This window comes from Pinus tabuliformis, chromosome 1_2 (genome assembly GCF_031772625.1).
Source record: "Pinus tabuliformis cultivar Carrire ecotype Pingquan chromosome 1_2, CPIR1, whole genome shotgun sequence".
Taxonomy (NCBI): Eukaryota; Viridiplantae; Streptophyta; class Pinopsida; order Pinales; family Pinaceae; genus Pinus; species Pinus tabuliformis.
The window spans coordinates 118,988,204-119,009,828 of record NC_142298.1 but is presented as its reverse complement, the minus strand read 5'-3'; positions in this window follow the sequence as shown (position 1 = coordinate 119,009,828).

The following is a 21,625-nucleotide window of genomic DNA, read 5'->3' as shown; positions in this document are numbered from 1 at the left end:
GCCCTCTTCTTTTTTAATCATGTAGTCACCAGATTCGGCGTGCCGCAGGCTATAGTCACAGATCATGGATCGCATTTTCGCAATCACATGATGGCCGAATTAGGTGCCAAACTAGGGTTGTCTCACGACAGCTCTACTCCATATTATCCGCAAGCCAACAGACAAGTTGAAGCAATCAACAAGGTCCTCAAACGCATGCTGCAAAGGATGATTGGAGTTCACAAAAGAAGATGGCACCTAATCTTGTACTCAGCTTTATGGGCTTACCGAACATCGGTAAGGAATGCAACCGGGTTCACACCTTTCCAACTGGTATATGGCCTGGAAGCAGTCTTACCAATCTAGTGTGAAATCTCATCTCTCAAACTCGCAATTGATCTCCTCCCCGGAACTTCAGAAGAAGAAGCTTGTTTCTTGGAATTAATCCAATTGGATGAAACCCATCGTGATGCCGCTTTGGCTAACGAAGCCCATAAGAAACGAGTCAAGGCACAGTTCGACAAAAATGTCAAACCCCGTGTCTTCTCAGAAGGTGACTTAGTCTTGCTTTACGACCAAGAATCCGATAAATTGGGAGCAGGTAAATTTAAGTCTCTATGGATGGGCCCCTATATTGTTAAACGAGTGTTAGCAAAAGGAGCCTACGAGTTAATAGATTATGACGGAATTCCGCTGGCACAAACCTCGTAATGGGTTGTCCCTCAAGCGTTACTATGCGTAATGGTAACCTATGTGCTTTTGTTATATTTTTGTTTTCGCTAAAAGTGTTTATTTTGGTCAAGTAATCCACTTTTTACATTTGTTGCAGATGTCAAACCTATTGGAGTCATGTGTTGGATATGCCGACGGAGCGAGTCGTAGTTCGCGGAACCTATCCTCTGCAGCTTGGGCCATTTTTGATCCAAGCAGCGAGCTAGTAAGTTTTAGAGGTGTATGTATTGGTCGATCAACGAATAACATCGTTGAATATAGCGCGTTGATAGGAATTCTCTCTGATGCCATTACACATGGTATACGCCGACTAATTGTCAGGCTAGACTCATAACTCGTAATACTACAACTCAATGGTATATATTCCGTCCGAAACCCAGCTATTTATCGCATGTTCCTAAGGGTTAAGATTTTGGAAAGACAATTTGATCTTATTCAATATCAACATATTTCCAGAAACTTAAACACATTAACTAACTCATTAGAAAACTATGTGTTAGATAGACATTTGCAACATTTATAAAAAGAAACACATCATCAATGTTTTACATGTGGATCATGTAGCTCAACCAAAATAAAACTCTGAAAATAAAAAATATATATAACTGTTTATGGTTTACACATAATGTTCTGTAACCAAGACAAAATCGGTCAAATGAATCAAAAACTCAAAATGCTAGGGGGCACCCTAGTCTAATGATGCTCATGATAGCAAGTCACAGCCTGTGCGATCATCCGTAAGAGGCGAGTCCATCGTCTGGGCACACGAGTAGTATGTCGCTGTAACCGCAAAGGTAGCTCGTCGGTCCTCACATCTGGAATACCGAGAGTGAGGCACTCAACCTGCTCCTGTAATGCTGTGAGATTCTCGGCCACATCGAGGTCAGAAGAATAGCCCTTCCGACGGCCTCTCCAGCTGGGGCAGCAGCTGGTACTCTCAGGCGAACTACTGGACGAACGGGACCAACATCTGCATGCACACATGAGTTTGATTAAAGTCTTGATAGAATAAAGCACAAGGACATTATAAACAAAAAACGATAAATAGGAATATGGTCAAATATTTTACCAATGGCGCCCCACTGCTTGCCATCCGGCAGTACTAAATCTGGATCACCTCGGAAGTCCATGCCAGCGTATGGATACTCAGAATAAACCATCTCCTGATGATCAAACCACCTGAAGAAGGTATCAGAAAATGAAATCTGAGACTAGCCAGCATGCCTAGACATATGGTCAACCCATCTCTGCATACGTGGTTCAGTAGGAGAAGGTAAATCGAGTGCAATGTACTGCGGCTACATCAGTGGTATCTTCTCCAAGGCAAAGGCGGTCAAAATAGAACCATACCCAAAGTTCTTCAACCTCCCGCTCTTTATCTTGGTCAACTGTTCTTTCATCACAAGAAGTACTACATCGCACCAGTTGAACACCTTCGGTTGGAGGCATTCCACGACATGCTGCATGTAAGATCGGTTGGCTACATGAAGAGCCGCACCACCAGCCATCCTACCAAAAGTAAACAGAATAGTCCTGAGGGACCTGTCAGTGACATCATGAATGATGATCTTGTCGTCTTTACTCGGCTGAGATCCTTCTTTGCAGTACCGGCAGACATAATCTCTCACAGAATCGACTCCTCGATCCGAACCTGACAAAGAGATGGGGGCACCCTGCCTCAACAAGCCAGTCAAGAAATAAATGTCTACTACAGTCAAGGGGATAGATTTTCCCCTGATCTGGAAAACCTTATTGGTAGGATCCCAAGCATCGAGCAAATACTGCAGTAAGTTGATCTGCTGTCTCATGCTAGAAATGCAGAAGAACTTCAGCAAGCCACAGTTCCGCAGCGCGTTCACTGTAACTGGATCATGTAGGGCAATCATGTCCTCTTCTTCATGCTTGCGTTCTCCCCATGTAATGGTCATCTTACTCCAAAGATCTCTGAAAAACAAACAAGAGAGGAGTTAGGTCCTGATTTTGGTAAGAAACAAACAAAATTTCCATCAAAAATTGTGCATCAAATTCCCTTTTTGCGCCCAATGCACCTGCAGCAGTGTTCTAGGTGCATTGAATGTCAGATAGCCTTTAGACAGGCCAACATTCAACGCATTTTTCGATACACTGAGGGTGCACTGATGGCAGAACAAGTTCTTTAAACCCCAAGGACTCAGAAAAGCTAGGAATCAAGCTCAAAATGCAAAATGGAAACCATGAAATGAAAAAACTCAGGTTTAACTCCTACCTGGTCCAGATGGCGCCGAGAATCGTCCACAGAATCTCCTGAAATCAACTGATGAAAATCGAGGGGGAAAAGCACCTCCAAAGCTCCAACAAACCAAGTTCAAATGAAATGGTAAAATGAGAGATAAAAAACACTTTTTCATTACTTTTACGTAGTTCAAAGTAAAATATTAGTGTTCTAACTCGTTTTCAAGAAAATATTGTTCATTTCTGACCAGTTTGATGAAGCAGTTGAAAATACAGTACGATCTTTGAAAGGACAAAGCTATTTATGGTAAAATCAAAACAAGACCATCTTATCGAGCAGTTTTAGCACATAGTTCAAGCTCGTTAAAAAATAAACATAAGACATGAGCAAATGTTTCCACCCGCGTTTAAGCTCATTAAAACATGAACTATTCCCCAATAAATAACCATTGTGAATGTAGTACTTCAGCCGTTAAAGCCTTGGTCGTGTTTGCACCGTCACCTCCACTTTTCATTGGCTGATCATTCACTTCCATTTGATTGTTTACCCATTTTGAGGAACAACTGCAAAGAGTGATTTCACTAGCCATCCTTGTGACACTGCCGTGATTGGAAAATTCCAAACCTTACCTGGAATTAGCTGCTACCCGTTTTATCACTCGTTCCTCAAAAGACGAGTCTCCTTTAAGCTCTTTTCAACTGACTCGTAAAATATGAAAATATTGCCGAGCCATTGGCCTCTCCAGCTCGTTAAAGGGACAGGAAGTGCTATCCCTCCTCTAGATTTTAATCTTTTTGGACCTGAGGGATTATTACACAAAAAGATCGAGCGCTTGTTTTGTTCGGCTCGTTAAAACTATCGAAAATTCATCCCTTTTGTATTGTTTTATACTTTTTCGGACTTAAGGGATTAGATGACGAAAAAGGAATTTTGTAGTTACCTTTACGTTCTTTTTCAGACTCTCTAAAATTGAAAAGGACCAAGTTATCTTTGTCGTTAAACTCATTAAAAAGATTAATAGCGACAAACTTGTCTTTAGACGAGAACGAGTTTCACTATCGCTAGGCTCGTTAAAACATAACGATGGGTTTGCCCAAAGGGCAAATTATAGAACAAGCATATGTCATCCTCCTCAAGCTTGAAAAAAATAAAGAGGTACTAGTCAGCAATGACTGGGGAAAAATTGGGAAGAAAACTCAAAGAAACTTTGTTGGTAGCAAGTCGCTCTTGAACATGACACTTCCACTCCGTGTCCGAGTCGGGTTGGGTTGTTTCATTCACCGGTCACATCACCATGGTCACGCCATACCATCCACATTTGGGGATAATGCTACCAATCCATCACATTAGTGTTGCCGATATGTTCAAGAGAAGTCATCCAGAGAAGTCACCTATGTCTCACCCACTACCATACATTATACTCCATTCTTTCATGACCGTCACCCTGAACCTTATATCACCAGATTTTTTTCACCTCCATCAAAATCATTTGCTCCGTTCCATGTCATCGATGTGGGATTCATTAAGGCCCTCCTGTGACGGATCACTTCTTGTCGACATCAGCTCATTATCCAAGAAGTTGATCTAGGAACACCCCATTCAGTACTTTGAAGCTTGCATGCCTCAATGGTAAGTTTCTCACTTCCAGCGACAAGTTTACATCAATGGCCTTCGACCAAAAGATTTTGCGTGGTGTTCGATGCCAAGTCCTTTATTCACACCACGTGAATTGTACTGCAGTACCTTGAGGATCATTATCATTATCGGTGATTCATCTCGCGCTTGTTAACAGTTTACATCATTGACTGGTAATCAAGCGATGTCTTTCCATGTTCGACTTCAAAACATTTCTCACATGGATCAACTTGTACTTCGAGTGAAGATCAGACGAGATTGAAGACCCCAGATCTAGTTTCATCCATCCGAGCTGCGAAATATATTCAGGGAAATAAAGACATTTAATGTACAGCATTGCAGCACAGATAATCATCCTACCAAAAGGATGATGGCTCTATCAGAATCATCAGTCTACACTCAGACGATTGTCTGTCCTATGTACATGAAAATGAATTTATAAAGCTGAGCATGGGAATGCCAGCCTCAGCTAGATCATGAAAACAGTATGAAGATAATGTATTGTATTGTATCTTATTACAGGTCTCCTCCTAGCATTTAAAGAACTTCAGATCCTCATAATAAACCATTTCTCCCAACACCAAAAGGTTAACAGCCTCATACTTTAGGGGGCAACTGTTATAGACATTTTTGTGCCCTACAAATCCAAGCATGAAATGTCCATAAACCAAGGGATCCTAAGTCCCTAAAAGTTTTGTTCTAACTCCTAAAGGAACAAGGTCAACAGATTACAACTTCTCCCAGAAGTTCTCCACCAGAAACTGCTCAGAATTGGTCAAAACAGGATCATTGTAGCTGCTCCACTGGCTAGGTGCGTTGCATCTCACCCAAATGCACTGTGAGGGTGCGTTGCATTTCAAAACTCCCTTCTGTAGGGTGCGATGGGCAAGAAATGACAAATGGCAGTTTCATTCCACGAGGTGGAGAGACAATGGAAGCTTCCAGAAGCTTCTCCTGTGACACTTGCCTCACTGAATTCGACCAAGGATGAGTAAGAGGCCCTCCGTCTCCAAGTGGAAGCAAAAACTGACAGAGAGAAGACACTAATCAAATCACAAGCTGACTCATCCTACTTACAGATATCTATATATGGATCCGTCATCCCAGAGATCCTGAGGCTCGAATTTTGCATATTGTAAGGAATTATTGTTGGTTTCTAGAGACAAACATCAGATTGTTGGGTGATTTATGCTTTGTTTGAGGTGAAGAGGGGATTCTTTGCTGGGAGGTTGATGCTGGGTCAGAACCACTGGTTGTAACTCCTCCTGGATCTTTTCTTGTTTATCAATAAAAACTATTTGAGTTCTCCTCCATGCTTTTGTATCATTGATGCTTGTTACATTTGTATGGTTAACTTAAATCTGATCCTAAGTTGTTTATGAATATATATCCATGTCTTTGTATGGTGCTCTTCTTCTGTGATCTTACAGGTACTTTGTGAAGCTCGCCATGCAAGGGAGCAGGTAGCTGGAGACTATCAAAGAAGAGAGGGATTGGATCAAAGGATTAGCGCAAGACACAGGTTGGTTCTTTCTATTCCTCTCTATCTATAATTCATAAAGGAAATACAAAAGTAGTTTTTCTCTGTTTGTTTCTAAGGCAGCTGTCACACCTTAGTGGGATAGAGCATTTCTAAATAGACACTTTTCCCTATAACACCCCTTGCTCTTGACACGCTATGCTCACCACCATGCCCCACCGTTAGGTTTCAGAATATGCGTCAATCCTTTACCGCTAAGTCTCCACTGATCTTTGCACTCCCTTTCATGGCAGTCGTCCAAGAAGCTCTTTGAGTTTCCACTGATCTTTGCACTCCCTTTCATGGCAGTCGTCCATGAAGCTCTTCGAGTAAGAATATTTGGTAACACTTAATAACAGAGCAGAGGCCATGACCCTGCATGGACTGCTTCTTTTCTGCAACTTCATGGGCATAGGTCCTATCAATATCTATGGAGACTCTAAATTAATCATAGATCATGTGAATGGCAAACAGGACATCAGAAATGACAGCCTTACAGGATGGCTGGGCAGAATTGCATCTCTTTGGAATCCTGATATGTTCCCTATCTCACATATAAGGCGTAAACAAAATGAAAAGGCGGACGAACTTTCAAAGAAAGGAATGCAATCTCCTTTCGGTAAGTGGCACCTGAGCATCTCTATGGATTCCTGTACATTTGTCATTCAGCCCTTCTCTATGCCCGGCATATAAGGTCGACAATTTTCTGGTATGCTTCATAACACCTTTTTTTGGATAATTACACAGACCTACAGGTATCTACAAAATTTTGAAAATTTTCTAATAGTCTATGATGAATTGCAGTCCAAAATTTTGTATATGTATCTATGAAAAATGAACAGATGAAAATACTCTCGGAATAGATGTCATTCCCCAGAATAATACAGGTCATATTCTCTATATACAAACTTTTTTTGAATATAATACAAATACCATACTGCTTTTTCTTCTAAATAAAAAATAAAATAAAATAAAATTGGTAACACTTGATCCTACTCTTCATAAATAAAAAATAATAAAATTCCCCTCAATGAAGCTCTTCGAATAAGAATGGTAACACTTGATCCTACTCTTGATAAATTAAAAAAAATAGAATTCCATCAATGCATTTCCATGCCAGGTTGAAACAGTCACGGGTTGAATTATTTTAAAAAATATAAGATATTCCATAATTAATTTAATTAAATAAATATAAATATAAATAAAATAAATATAGTTTAAAGATATTTGGAATAAATAATTATTATGGAATATAAACATTAATGTCCGTCCCCACAAATAGTAAGGAGTTAAAGAATTTTGTTATGAAGAAGTTCTGGAAGAGTATCTAGGGAAAAAAATTGGGTAAAAAGAAGTACTATGTTGAGGAATCCATCCTTACTTATGATCTCCAACAAATGAGTGCATTGGAGCCAACATTTCGTGCAGAGAAAAAATTCTTATTGGTTGATTAAGAACTAAATAGCATTGCTTAATTAAGAAATAACTCGCATCAACTTCGATGGTATGGTGGAAAAGACACTCTAATTTCTTGCACTTTTAGGCTAGTGGAATCAAAAAACATTTTAGTTTGGAATGTGATGCTTTTAGGAACATCATAGATATCTATGGAAATATGTTAACAAATGTTTATTGGCATTGTCTTTTCAATTAGGGGATTCTTAGAAAGATGTGTTGGCTCATCATCAATTTGAATAAGAAAATGGTGAAAAACATTGAAGCTAGTGGTCCTATAGACTATTTTTAGTCTCATGCACGTTAAGATCTCACTCACTCATTCATAAAAAATTAATATCACAAATATTATTGTTAATAAACTACAATAATATATATTAAACTAAAAATAATAAGTATATTAAAATATAATTATTTCAAGTAAATTATTTTGTACAAAGAAATTGATTTCATATTTAAGAGGTACATAGTAGCTAGTTCCTACCATTTAGCTTAAATATAGCTTAATTAAACTAAAAAACTATAAACACAAAAATAAAACAACTAATTGTATTGTTGAATGCTATCATGAAAAAATAAAAAATATGATAAACTAATATTTTATTTTTTATATTAACATATATGTGATGACCCCGTAAAATGTAATTACTAAAGTTTACTGTGGTAAAAACTGAATGACATTGAGAGACTTATTGTATTTTAAAGAGTAATCTGTTAATTTTAAATATGCATTAAAATAATGTTTAAAGAATTACTCAGAAAAGTATTGGAATCCCAAAAGGGAACTGGGGAAAGAAAAGGAAAGTAGTTAATTAAACTGAAAATAACCACCTTCCCTAACTAGAGGGATTTCCAGGAAAAGGAAAAAGATGGTGGGAGAATGCTGTGCTGTAGAGACAGACAGTAAGGAAAAAAGAAAGACTTTGTTTTGGACTAAGTCTGGTAGTGACCAGATAGTCGAGCACTAGGTGCTGTCTTACTGAGGATTGTGATCCGGTAAGAAGGAGCTCGGGGGGAGACTCAGGTCCCGAAGGACAAGTCTCACGGCTGGGTGGATAACGAGCTTGACACAGGAATTTGCAGGAGATTTGTTGAAGATTGTCCCTACGAGCAGTGACCAGGTAAGTATCGAAATCCTAAAGTAACTGCAATTGTTTGTGTAGAATGGGTAACTCAGAATACCTGTAGCTAATTGCGTAAAATCAGTTGGACAGAGACCTTACAACACTATTAAAAACAGAATAACTGTGAATATGTAAGTGACATAGAAATGCAGGTCTTCGTGTTCAACTAGGTAGCTGCATAAATTTGCAATACTTGTAGCATGAGGGGTCATTTATTATTAAAGCATAGAATATTATCAGAGGTTAGGGTCTGAATATGCAGGGTCGGGTATCATGCAAAGTAGAAGGAACACTGCTATGGCAACGGAATAAACGCAGAGTCAACTATAATATTCATTTCAGAGAATTACAGATCAGACAGTATGTGGTGAACTGAGACCATATCGTGACAGTAAAAGAACAAATATAGCGTATAACCATAAATCTGTATGACCAAAGGTCTCTTTTTCTCAACCATCGCCGAGTTCGACCAGACATCTATTGAATGAGATGCAGGTGCGAACCCTGGCGGAACCATCGAATGCGGTTGGAAAGCGGCGTATGCCGTCCCGCCCAAACCCTCTCTAAAACTATAGACGTGTGAATAAACTCCAGAGCATACATTTAAATAAACAACTGGGTAATGCTTAAACTCAACCCTTACGGGAAATCTTATAAAGAGAGCGATAATAAACATCAGAAAGTTTAATATTGCTCTGCGATAAACAGAAGAGCCGAGCATGAAAATAAACCACAGAAGTTTAACCATATTCTGTAATAGCCAAAAGAGCCGTCAACTATATGGGTTCAGACCCAGATCCATTAAATCGGCAGAAACTATTAAGTGTTACATGTAATCACAGATGCAAATAATACATGGTGAGTTAATGTTCCAAAAACTACATAGGCAGCAGTCGAATAGCTCAGTCTCATGAACTTGAGAGTTCGACCCAAAAACTGTCGTAGACAAGAGAGAATGTGAACCCGGCTTCCACATAATCAAACCCCAATGGGTATGGCCCCGGAAATTAGGAGGCCATGTATCGCCATCTGCGCCAACCGTAGAGGAATAAGGTGGCTGGGATTTATAATTCAACACAGCGGTAACCCTCCGACAAAGATAAACAAAATCGTAACCAGAAGTTTACACTATGAGGTAGGGAAACGAAACAATTAGTGTACCTGTATATGTTCAGCATAATAGCAACAGAGAGCAGTGTATACCGCTGAAGGAGCCACGACAGCGGATTCTTCACTACCTGTCAATCAAAGAGAGAGGCAGTTACACTGTGCGTTCATTAATATAACCCTAAATAACAATGCAAATCCAGTTTACGAATGTAAATCTTACCCAGCCAGTTCAAGGATTTACAGCCTCGGAGCGGTAACAACATGATGAGATCGCATGCTGGTCGAGGGTGACAGAAGAGAACCGGTGTAGAAATTGTGGGACAAACGCCGAGTGGTAACAGGGAATTACACCGAGCTCTGGAGCGCCAAGCAGAAGCAGCAAAACCCCGACGAACACGGGATATCAAACTTATAAACGCGAAACTATAACCCTGCGACGTGGAGCAATCTCCACCTTTGATCATCCACAGAACCTCCATGCCGTAGATCTTGGCGGTAATGCCAAAGTATGAAGGCGGGAAAGCTCCAGCCTGTAGAGCCATGGCCGATCACGTGATCAGGCCGGCGGCCCTAAATGCTAGTCCAGGTGTATTGTAGAGAAGGCGCCAGCATATAAACGGTGGTTGAGACTTAATACCCTTACAAACACAAATTAAGAAACATCCTTTGCATTGTATCGAGGTAGCATCAATTCATATTGAAGTGGAACAATTAAAACTATATAATAAGTTAAGCCTTGGTACTGTGATGGTATCGCATCAAATATACGTTATATCCGACGGTGTATGCATATATATAAGGATGGTGTAGCCACTATTAAATTTTTTTTTTCTATATATTTAAATACAGGTGAGAGATATGTGACAATTGGTATCAGAGCCCAGGTTGCCCATACTGTGGCCTCTGGGTATGAGTAATATGTGTTTTTTTAAAAAAAAAAAAAAAAAAAAAATTCTTTACAGCATTGATATTTCTTTAACTGGGGTAATAAAATTGTGCCCCGAAGCTCACAAGGTTAACTGTTGTATGATTAGACCAGACCAGAACAAGGAAAAATGAATCCAGGAAACAACCCAGAGTTGTGGGTGCAGTTGGGTGAGGAGACCCGCAGTACAAATCTGGCCATACTAGAAACAGTTCAAGAGCTGAAGAATGAAATGGCTCGTTTACGTGAAGACAATGCACGTTTGACAATGGAGCAGGAAAGGATACTAAAAAGCTTGTCCGACAAACAGAACCCGCCACTGGCCAACCCTAGCGCAGAGCAACAGAGAACGACAGAGGAGCAGCATTACCAAGCAGAATCTGAGATTCCAGAAGATGGAGAGGATCAATCTGATAATGCATCAGAACAGTAGACTTCAAAGCGACAAAAGGTGGAATTGCAGGGAGAATTCCGAAAAATTAAACCCCCACACGACGACGGGGAACAAGAGGAAGCAGTTGAAGCATGGATGATTAACATGAATAAATATTTCCAGTTATATGAGTATGACCATAACTTGAAGGCACGATTGGCCATTTTTCAGTTGCAAGGGAAAGCAACATTGTGGTGGGAAGAAGTTAAAATCGTGAAAGGGGTAAGCGAACGAACCATAACATGAGAAAAATTTCAAAAATATTTTAAAGAGAGATACTTAACAGAACGCTTTTATGATGAAAAAGCAAAGGAATTCCACAATCTGCGGTTGGGACAGCAGACTATGGATGAGTTCATCAATCGTTTCACCTCCTTGCTCCGTTATGTACCCTACCTTAAAGAAGAAAAAGCTAAGGTGCAAAGATTCGTTAGCAGCTTACCTATGTATATGAGAGAGAGGATTGAATTTGACAATCCCAGAACTATGGATGAAGCTATCCGTAAAGCTAGAATGTGCTACCAGCAGAGCAAACAGAAAGGGGACAGTTCTAACCGGAAATGGAATGAGAAGAAGAATAGTAAAATTGTGGGTAACAATAGAGGAGGCCGGGTTGGTGGAGCTAAAGGAAGCATCAAAGGCCAGAGTAGCAGAGCAGCACCGAGAGGTTCATTCAGGCCCAAGCCTATCAGTGAAACCAGAATGGGTGAACAATCTGTCAAGTTGGATAATGAGGGAGTAAGCAGACCCCCAGTACAGTGCTGGGGTTGTGGCGGACCACACTATGTCAAGAACTGTCTGCAATGGAAGGGGACTGATCAGATCTCCCAGATTCATGAAGCATCAACTGTGGGCGACGTGGGACGAAGTGTGCCAAAAATTAATGCAGCCTTGGACGACCGCCAGGCAGAATACCAGCCCACTATGGTCGAATTTGAAGGTAAAATTTCGAACCTTTCTATCACTGTTCTAATTGACCCAGGAGCTACTTTGAGTTATATTAGTCCAAAGATAGTTGAACAGTGTAAATTGCAGCCTGAAAAATTCAAGAACCCGTGGCTGGTACAGCTAGCTACAGGGGCTAAAAGACGAGTAATGGCAAAGATCAAAAACTGCCCTATAACGATAGCCGGACAGCCAGTGGTGACAGATCTGAACATGCTTCCACTTGGATCCTATGACGTCCTAATTGGGATGGATTGGTTAGAAAAGCATTGGGCTTTAGTGAATTGTAAAACGAAGGTCATACGATTCAAAGATGACTCTGGAATGGAGCAGGAGATGCAGGGAATTAAACGGCCAGTGCAGGTCCGGCCAATCACTGCATCCCAGTTAGCGAAATGCATCCGGAAAAGATGCCAAGTGTATGCCATTCAGGTGAATTATGCAGAAACTAAGAATAAAGGGAGTCCGCTAGACCACCTTCCAGTGATAAAAGAATTCGCAGATGTGTTTCCAGAGGAAATTCCTGGATTACCTCCGAAAAGGGATATTGACTTCACCATTGAGTTAATACCAGGAGCTGCCCCAGTTTCGCGGACACCTTATAGAATGAGTGTACCTGAGCTGACTGAGTTGAAAATGCAATTACAAGAACTGCTGGATAAAAATTATATCCGTCCCAGTGTATCTCCATGGGGAGCTCCGGTGCTATTCGTCAAGAAGAAAGATGGAACTTTTCGGATGTGTATCGATTACCGACAGCTGAACAAACTCACAATTAAAAATAAATACCCCTTACCTCGGATCGATGAACTTTTTGATCAGGTTAAGGGGGCGACAGTATTTTCCAAAATTGATTTGCGATCTGGTTACCATCAGATCAGAATTAAAGAAGAGGATATTGCTAAAACAGCCTTCAGAACCCGATATGGACACTACGAGTTTGTAGTACTGCCTTTTGGACTGACTAATGCACCCGCCACATTCATGTGCTTAATGAACAGCGTGTTCCATCAGTTTTTAGACAAATTTGTACTAATATTCATTGATGACATTCTGATTTATTCCCGTTCCAAGGAGGAACACGAGGAGCACCTCCGGATAGTGCTGCAAACCCTGCGAGAGCATCAGCTGTATGCTAAACTTAGCAAGTGCGATTTCTATAAAGAAGAGATTCAGTATTTAGGCCATGTGATCACCAAAGAAGGGATTGCAGTGGATCCTGAGAAAATCAAAACCATAATGAATTGGCCCGTGCCTAAAGATGTGGCGGATATCAGATCTTTCATGGGATTAGCGGGGTACTACAGAAGATTCGTAGAAGGTTTTTCGAGAGTGGCATATCCTATCACGTCCTTGCAAAAGAAAGGGAGGGCATTCAAATGGAGTTCGGAATGTCAACAAAGTTTTGAACGACTTAAGCACCTACTCACTACTGCTCCCATCCTAAGTATAGCTGATCCTAATAAGGATTATGTAGTATGTACTGATGCTAGTCGAGAAGGCGTTGGAGGTGTGTTAATGCAAGAAGGGAGAGTGATCGCCTATGAGTCGAGAAAGTTGAAGGAACATGAACAGAAATATTCTGCCTACGACTTGGAGTTGGCAGCTGTCATACATGCCCTTAAAATGTGGCGACATTATCTTTTGGGTAAGAAATTTCTGTTACTAACAGATCATCACAGCTTGACAAACTATTTCAGTCAGCCCACCCTGAATGAAAGGCAGGCCCGTTGGGCAGATTTCTTAAGTGGATTCGATTTTGATATTAAACACCTGAAAGGAAAAGAAAACCGTGTAGCAGACGCCCTAAGTCGTAAAGTACAATGTTTATATGAAGTTACTCTCAGCAAGTGGGAAAACTCCTTGCAAGAGAGGATAAAAACAACAGCAAACCAGGATGCTGAATATCAGCAAATGAAGCGACAAAAGTCACTTTCCAGCCAGGAAAGCCAGCAAGGGTATGAAGTGAGCAAGGATGGGATGCTGTTTTACAAAAAACGACTGTTTGTACCAAATGACGATAGTCTTAGAAACTTAATTCTGAATGAGTTTCATACCAGTCATTACGCAGGTCACCCTGGATACCAGAAGATGCTTGCGGCACTTCGGAAGGAGTACTACTGGCCAGGGATGAAAAGACATGTAGCTGAATATTTAGCGCGATGTTTAGAGTGCCAGCAGATCAAGACAGAGCATCAGCACCCGGCTGGGTTATTGCAACCCCTACCAATTCCAGAATGGAAATGGGAAATTATATCCATGGATTTTATAACCGGGTTGCCTAGAACAAGGAGGAACAATGATTCTATTATGGTGGTAGTTGATAAGTTGAGTAAAGCAGCCCACTTTATTCCAGTGCAATCGACCTACAGGGCAGTACAAATTGCACACATATTTATGCAGAATGTGTTCAGACTCCACGGGCTTCCAAAGATTATAATATCAGATCGGGATGTAAAGTTTACATCCGCCTTTTGGAAAGCACTATTTGCAGAATTGGGTACGCAGCTGAACTTTAGTACAACATACCATCCCCAGACTGATGGACAGACGGAGAGAGTAAATCAGGTGTTGGAAGACATGCTGAGAGCATGTGTAATGCAAAAGCCGACTCAGTGGGAAGATTATCTACACTTGGTAGAATTCGCTTATAACAATGGATATCACACATCAATTCAAATGTCTCCATTTGAAGTCTTGTATGGACGCAAATGTCGGACGCCCACAAATTGGAGTGGCCCGGAGGATAAGTTCAGGTTGGGACCCGAAATGCTCAAAGAAATGGAGGACATGGTCAAAAGGGTGCGAGCTAACCTGAAGGCCGCTCAAGATCAGCAAAAGAATTTTGCAGATCGGAAGAGGAGGTTCAAAGAGTATCAGGTGGGCGACCACGTTTATATAAGAATACAAGCCAAGAAAAGTACTCTGCAATGGAGCAGTTGCACTAAACTCGTGCCTCGTTATTTTGGACCTTTTCAGGTCTTGGCAAGAGTTGGGCCAGTAGCTTATCAGCTAGCTTTACCAAGCCACATTAAAATTCATAATGTCTTCCATGTATCCATGCTTAAAAAGTATATCTATGACCCTAAGCATGTGATCAAGTGGCAAGATATACGGGTAAGAGTTACTTTCAATTGAACTAATTGGAAAGGTGTCAAGAAATAGAAAACTGACACTGTTATTGTTTGCAGGTCGAACCGGAAGGAGAGGTCTTGGTAGAGCCGCTGAGCATTCTCGACCGGAGAGAAGTACAACTGCGGAAGCGGGTTATTGCCCAAATGAAAGTGCAGTGGCAGCACTACGGGCCAGATGAGGCTACTTGGGAAGATGAAGAGCTTTTTAGGAAAGCTTATCCGGAGCTGTTTGAGAACGCTAGACATCGGGACGATGTCCAAACTCAGGGGGGGGAGATGTGATGACCCCGTAAAATGTAATTACTAAAGTTTACTGTGGTAAAAACTGAATGACATTGAGAGACTTATTTTCTTTTAAAGAGTAATCTGTTAATTTTAAATATGCATTAAAATAATGTTTAAAGAATTACTCAGAAAAGTATTGGAATCCCAAAAGGGAACTGGGGAAAGAAAAGGAAAGTAGTTAATTAAACTGAAAATAACCACCTTCCCTAACTGGAGGGATTTCCAGGAAAAGGAAAAAGATGGTGGGAGAATGCTGTGCTGTAGAGACAGACAGTAAGGAAAAAAGAAAGACTTTGTTTTGGACTAAGTCTGGTAGTGACCAGATAGTCGAGCACTAGGTACTGTCTTACTGAGGATTGTGATCTAGTAAGAAGGAGCTCGGGGGGAGACTCAGGTCCCGAAGGACAAGTCTCACGGCTGGGTGGATAACGAGCTTGACACAGGAATTTGCAGGAGATTTGCTGAAGATTGTCCCTACGAGCAGTGACCAGGTAAGTATCGAAATCCTAAAGTAATTGCAATTGTTTGTGTAGAATGGGTAACTCAGAATACCTGTAGCTAATTGCGTAATATCAGTTGGACAGAGACCTTACAGCACTATTAAAAACAGAATAACTGTGAATATGTAAGTGACATAGAAATGCAGGTCTTCGTGTTCAACTAGGTAGCTGCATAAATCTGCAATACCTGTAGCATGAGGGGTCATTTATTATTAAAGCATAGAATATTATCAGAGGTTAGGGTCTGAATATGCAGGGTCGGGTATCATGCAAAGTAGGAGGAACACTGCTATGGCAACGGAATAAACGCAGAGTCAACTATAATATTCATTTCAGAGAATTACAGATCAGACAGTATGTGGTGAACTGAGACCATATCGTGACAGTAAAAGAACAAATATAGCGTATAACCATAAATCTGTATGACCAAAGGTCTCTTTTTCTCAACCATCGCCGAGTTCGACCAGACATCTATTGAATGAGATGCAGGTGCGAACCCTGGTGGAACCATCGAATGCGGTTGGAAAGCGGCGTATGCCGTCCCGCCCAAACCCTCTCTAAAACTATAGACGTGTGAATAAACTCCAGAGCATACATTTAAATAAACTACTGGGTAATGCTTAAACTCAACCCTTACGGGAAATCTTATAAAGAGAGCGATAATAAACATCAGAAAGTTTAATATTGCTCTGCGATAAACAGAAGAGCTGAGCATGAAAATAAACCACAGAAGTTTAACCATATTCTGTAATAGCCAAAAGAGTCGTCAACTATATGGGTTCAGACCCAGATCCATTAAATTGGCAGAAACTATTAAGTGTTACCTGTAATCACAGATGCAAATAATACATGGTGAGTAAATGTTCCAAAAACTACATAGGCAGCAGTCGAATAGCTCAGTCTGATGAACTTGAGAGTTCGACCCAAAAACTGCCGTAGACAAGAGAGAATGTGAACCCGGCTTCCACATAATCAAACCCCAATGGGTATGGCCCCGGAAATTAGGAGGCCGTGTATCGCCATCTGCGCCAACCGTAGAGGAATAAGGTGGCTGGGATTTATAATTCAACACAGCGGTAACCCTCCAACAAAGATAAACAAAATCGTAACCAGAAGTTTACACTATGAGGTAGGGAAACGAAACAATTAGTGTACCTGTATATGTTCAGCATAATAGCAACAGAGAGCAGTGTAGACCGCTGAAGGAGCCACGACAGCGGATTCTTCACTACCTGTCAATCAAAGAGAGAGGCAGTTACACTGTGCGTTCATTAATATAACCCTAAATAACAATGCAAATCCAGTTTACGAATGTAAATCTTACCCAGCCAGTTCAAGGATTTACAGCCTCGGAGCGGTAACAACATGATGAGATCGCATGCTGGTCGAGGGTGACAGAAGAGAACCGGTGCAGAAATTGTGGGACAAACGCCCAGTGGTAACAGGGAATTACACCGAGCTCTGGAGCGCCAAGCAGAAGCAGCAAAACCCCGACGAACACGGGATATCAAACTTATAAACGCGAAACTATAACCCTGCGACGTGGAGCAATCTCCACCTTTGATCATCCACAGTACCTCCATGCCGTAGATCTTGGCGGTAATGCCAAAGTATGAAGGCGGGAAAGCTCCAGCCTGTAGAGCCATGGCCGATCACCTGATCAGGTCGGCGGCCCTAAATGCTAGTCCAGGTGTATTGTAGAGAAGGCGCCAGCATATAAACGGTGGTTGAGACTTAATACCCTTACAAACACAAATTAAGAAACATCCTTTGCATTGTATCGAGGTAGCATCAATTCATATGGAAGTGGAACAATTAAAACTATATAATAAGTTAAGCCTTGGTACTGTGATGGTATCGCATCAAATATACGTTATATCCGACGGTGTATGCATATATATAAGGATGGTGTAGCCACTATTAAATTTTTTTTTTCTATATATTTGAATACAGGTGAGAGATATGTGACAATATATAAACTTTAATGTGTGTTTTATTTTTTATTATTATATATAATTTTTTATAATTAAATTTATTAAAATGTGTTTTTAATATAATAATAAATCACTTTAAATTGAAAATATTGAGAAAAAACTATAAGTCATGAAAATGGAAAAAATAGAAAATTAAAGAAAATTAAATTAAAAATAAGAAAGTTAAATAAAACTAAAAACTAAAAATTAATAACTAACAAAAATGAAAATTATTAAAGAGCCTATAATAAGACCTCAACCAATCACTTTACAAATAAATAAATTTAAATAATAATAAAAAATAACATAAATTGATTTTCAATATTAAACTACAAAATTACTAAACCAGTGATAATAAGATCTCAACTAATAAGTAGTAAAAACAAAAACAAAAATTCATAATACCATGATTATAAAATGTAATTTACATCCGGGTGGATTTTACTTGGGAAAAGGGAGATATGAAATATTAAAGCAGACTAGGTTAGCTAATGTGATACCTGCTCTATCGTAAAACTGCTATCAATGGCCTGTTGTGATCTTGAGTCAGTGACCGTAATGAAAATGCAATTTCTGTTTTTCTTTTGGCCGGATAAGATATTGATATATTTTGCTGATGCGACCTGTTAGATAATTTTCCAAGTTAGATAAACTATAATTTTTCGGAGTTAGGCATATGGACAAAAATGCCTTTGGCTGGCCTCCGTAGATCTAGCTGTCTTTTATAGATTGAGCTAGCAAAACCGAATAAATATTCTATTCCAAAGGTGAACTTGTTATCGAGTAGTAGGGCACAGATGATGATGGAGCAGAGTCGTTCTCCGCAGCATTGCCATCCTGGGAGCACTTATAGCCCAAAATGTGGACCTGATTCTAGTATCCCGTAAGATGGAAGTCTCCTAGCTAGCCTAAGTAGTACATGTCCTGTCAATTTAAAAAATAATTAAAAGAAAAAAACAAAACAGACCTAAATCAATTCTAACAAGTCTTTTAATAAAATTTGTTAATTTTATAATAAAGAAAATACATTAATATTTATTTTAAAAGCATATATTTAATATTATTAATATTTTATTTTATTAAATCTTAAATAGATATATGGGAAATTTTGAATAACAAAATATTATATATATACAACAATGAAATTTTGATGAAAAAAAATAATTAAATAATGCTCTTAATAAAAACTAAAAAAATAATTGAAAGCATATATTTAATATTATTAATATTTTATTTGATTAAATCTTAAATAGATATAGGGAAATTTTGAATAACAAAATATTATACATGCAACAATGAAATTTTCGTGAAAAAAAATATTATAAATAATGATTTTAATAAAAACTAAAAAGAATTCAGATGAAAATAATAAGTCTTAATATATTAAAATATTCAAAATTAAAATCTTATTAATGTGTTGATCATTATATAAATATTTTTAACAAATTATTTGAACCGAATATTGATTTACTAAATAGAAAACAAAGTACATAAAGTACATATATGTAAAATATAACATTTTATAAAATTAAACTTTATATATATAAATTTTGAATATCTTTTAAATTTGAAACATTGTTATTATAAAGATGGAAAAAAATGCTAAATAGTAGTAGTTTAGTAACATGAAAATACAATAAAAAATAATGATGATTTATTACATTTGGCAATTAATTTATAACATCTTTATAAAATTAAACTTTACATATATAAATTTTGAATATCTCTCTAAATTTGAAACATTGTTATAATAAAGATTGGGAAAAAATGTTAAATAGTAGTAGTTTATTAATATGAAAATACAATAAAAAATAATGATGATTTATTACATTGGCAAGATAACTTGTTACAGTTTCATGTCTAGCTTTGGAAGAAAGAGAGATATACATGCATTAAAAAATATGCATATCTACAACTATAAAGTGAATATTATTAAGTTGTTTTTTTAAATAATTTATGGAATCATATTTACATGTACTTTAATCTTTGTTTTGTAGTGATATTTTGAAAAAATATAATAAAAATATTTGTAATAAAGTAGGTGTTTGTAATAATTGGATAAAATTATTTACAATTTAATTTAATAATATTAAAAAATTGTATTTATTTATATTGGAAAATCCTTCTAAGCTTCCATTTCCTTGAAGTTGAAGATTCCAAAATGCTCCAAGTTCCTAGAACCATTTCCAACAAATTAGATACATTCAATTAACATGGGGAATAAGAATGAGTTTAAAAAATGTTCCGAGCTATTTCCATGCAACCATGACATTAATAAACCCAACATATATCCATCTCAACTTTGGATACTTTGGATATGGCAAAGGGTCTGGAGGGATAAATCAGTCAACATGAAAATATCTATTTGAGTGAAAACATTGAAAAAGGCTTAAATAAATCTAGAATTAACACATATCTATGTTGAATTTTTTTTTTTTTCCTTTTCTTTTTGTTTGTTTGTTTGTTTTTATTTTTCAGTTTTGCAAGAAGGACAACAAAGTTTGAAGTCTTTTATCCCAAATGTGCATATACTAACTCGATATATGCCAAAATATCTATTGAGAAAGAATTCATTATGTAACACATTATTCCATAGTACTCGTAAATTCCAAGTGAAGTAGAAAAAAATGACTAAAAGCATCAAAAGGATGTGGAAATATCAACAACGCCTTGAATGGTTTGATTGACTAGAGGTGCAAGATTTGTTTTGTTGCAAAGTTGATCCTCAAAGGTAGCCAATTCTTCATGTTCTTCCACCCCTAACGAGGTTTCTCGATCTTTGATTATCATATTGATAAGTGTGGAATCCTCCCATAAGTGACTATTCTAGCTTGCCAAAAGATGAAGGTGAATGTCATTGCATCCCAAGTTGGCTAGAAGCCCCTACCTTATTGTATGTTCTCATAACATGATACGAAATTTTGTGCATTTTAAACTGAGTCATTTCTATTATATCGATAAATCATAAGGGTCTCTATAAGAAATTAGAATTGAATCTTCAATTTTCTTCTCACTAGAATATCTTTCCCATCATTGTAAATTTTCTCAATTTGGATAATGGAGCCAGGCTTTATAAGTTCATTACATGTTATAAATTCTCCAATATTGTCATAGCTTTGAATATCTAAATTGAAGTGCAAGAATTGTGCACAACAACAATTCTAATAGTTCAAAACAACAACAAAATCATCATAATAGTAATTCCAATATGTTTTACATACTCTACGTGTGATACTCAAATGAAATAAAAAATTATTCCATTCCCCATTGTCATTGTTAAAAGAATGAAAAACTATCATGAGGATTTTCTAATTCTCAAGGACACTATGGAGTCAAGGGAGTGATAACTCCATTGCCACCCTACATTCTTTTTAGTAAATTGTTTATTAAATTGACATAATTTTGCACTAAACCCCACTAGTTTTCTACATGCTATTTCTAACTCAAAACCTTGTGGATTGGAGCCAATTTCCTTTGATTTTATAAGCCATGATAGTCGTGTGTTGTCTTTTTACTAGTGGTACAAAGATCTGTTTTGATAACTCCACATTTTCCGTGGACTAAATGTGCATATATTATCTCGTCCATCTTATATAGTTTAAAAATCTTAAGAAAAAACATACATATAGGTTGAATGTGTTAATAGAAACCATAAATACTATTC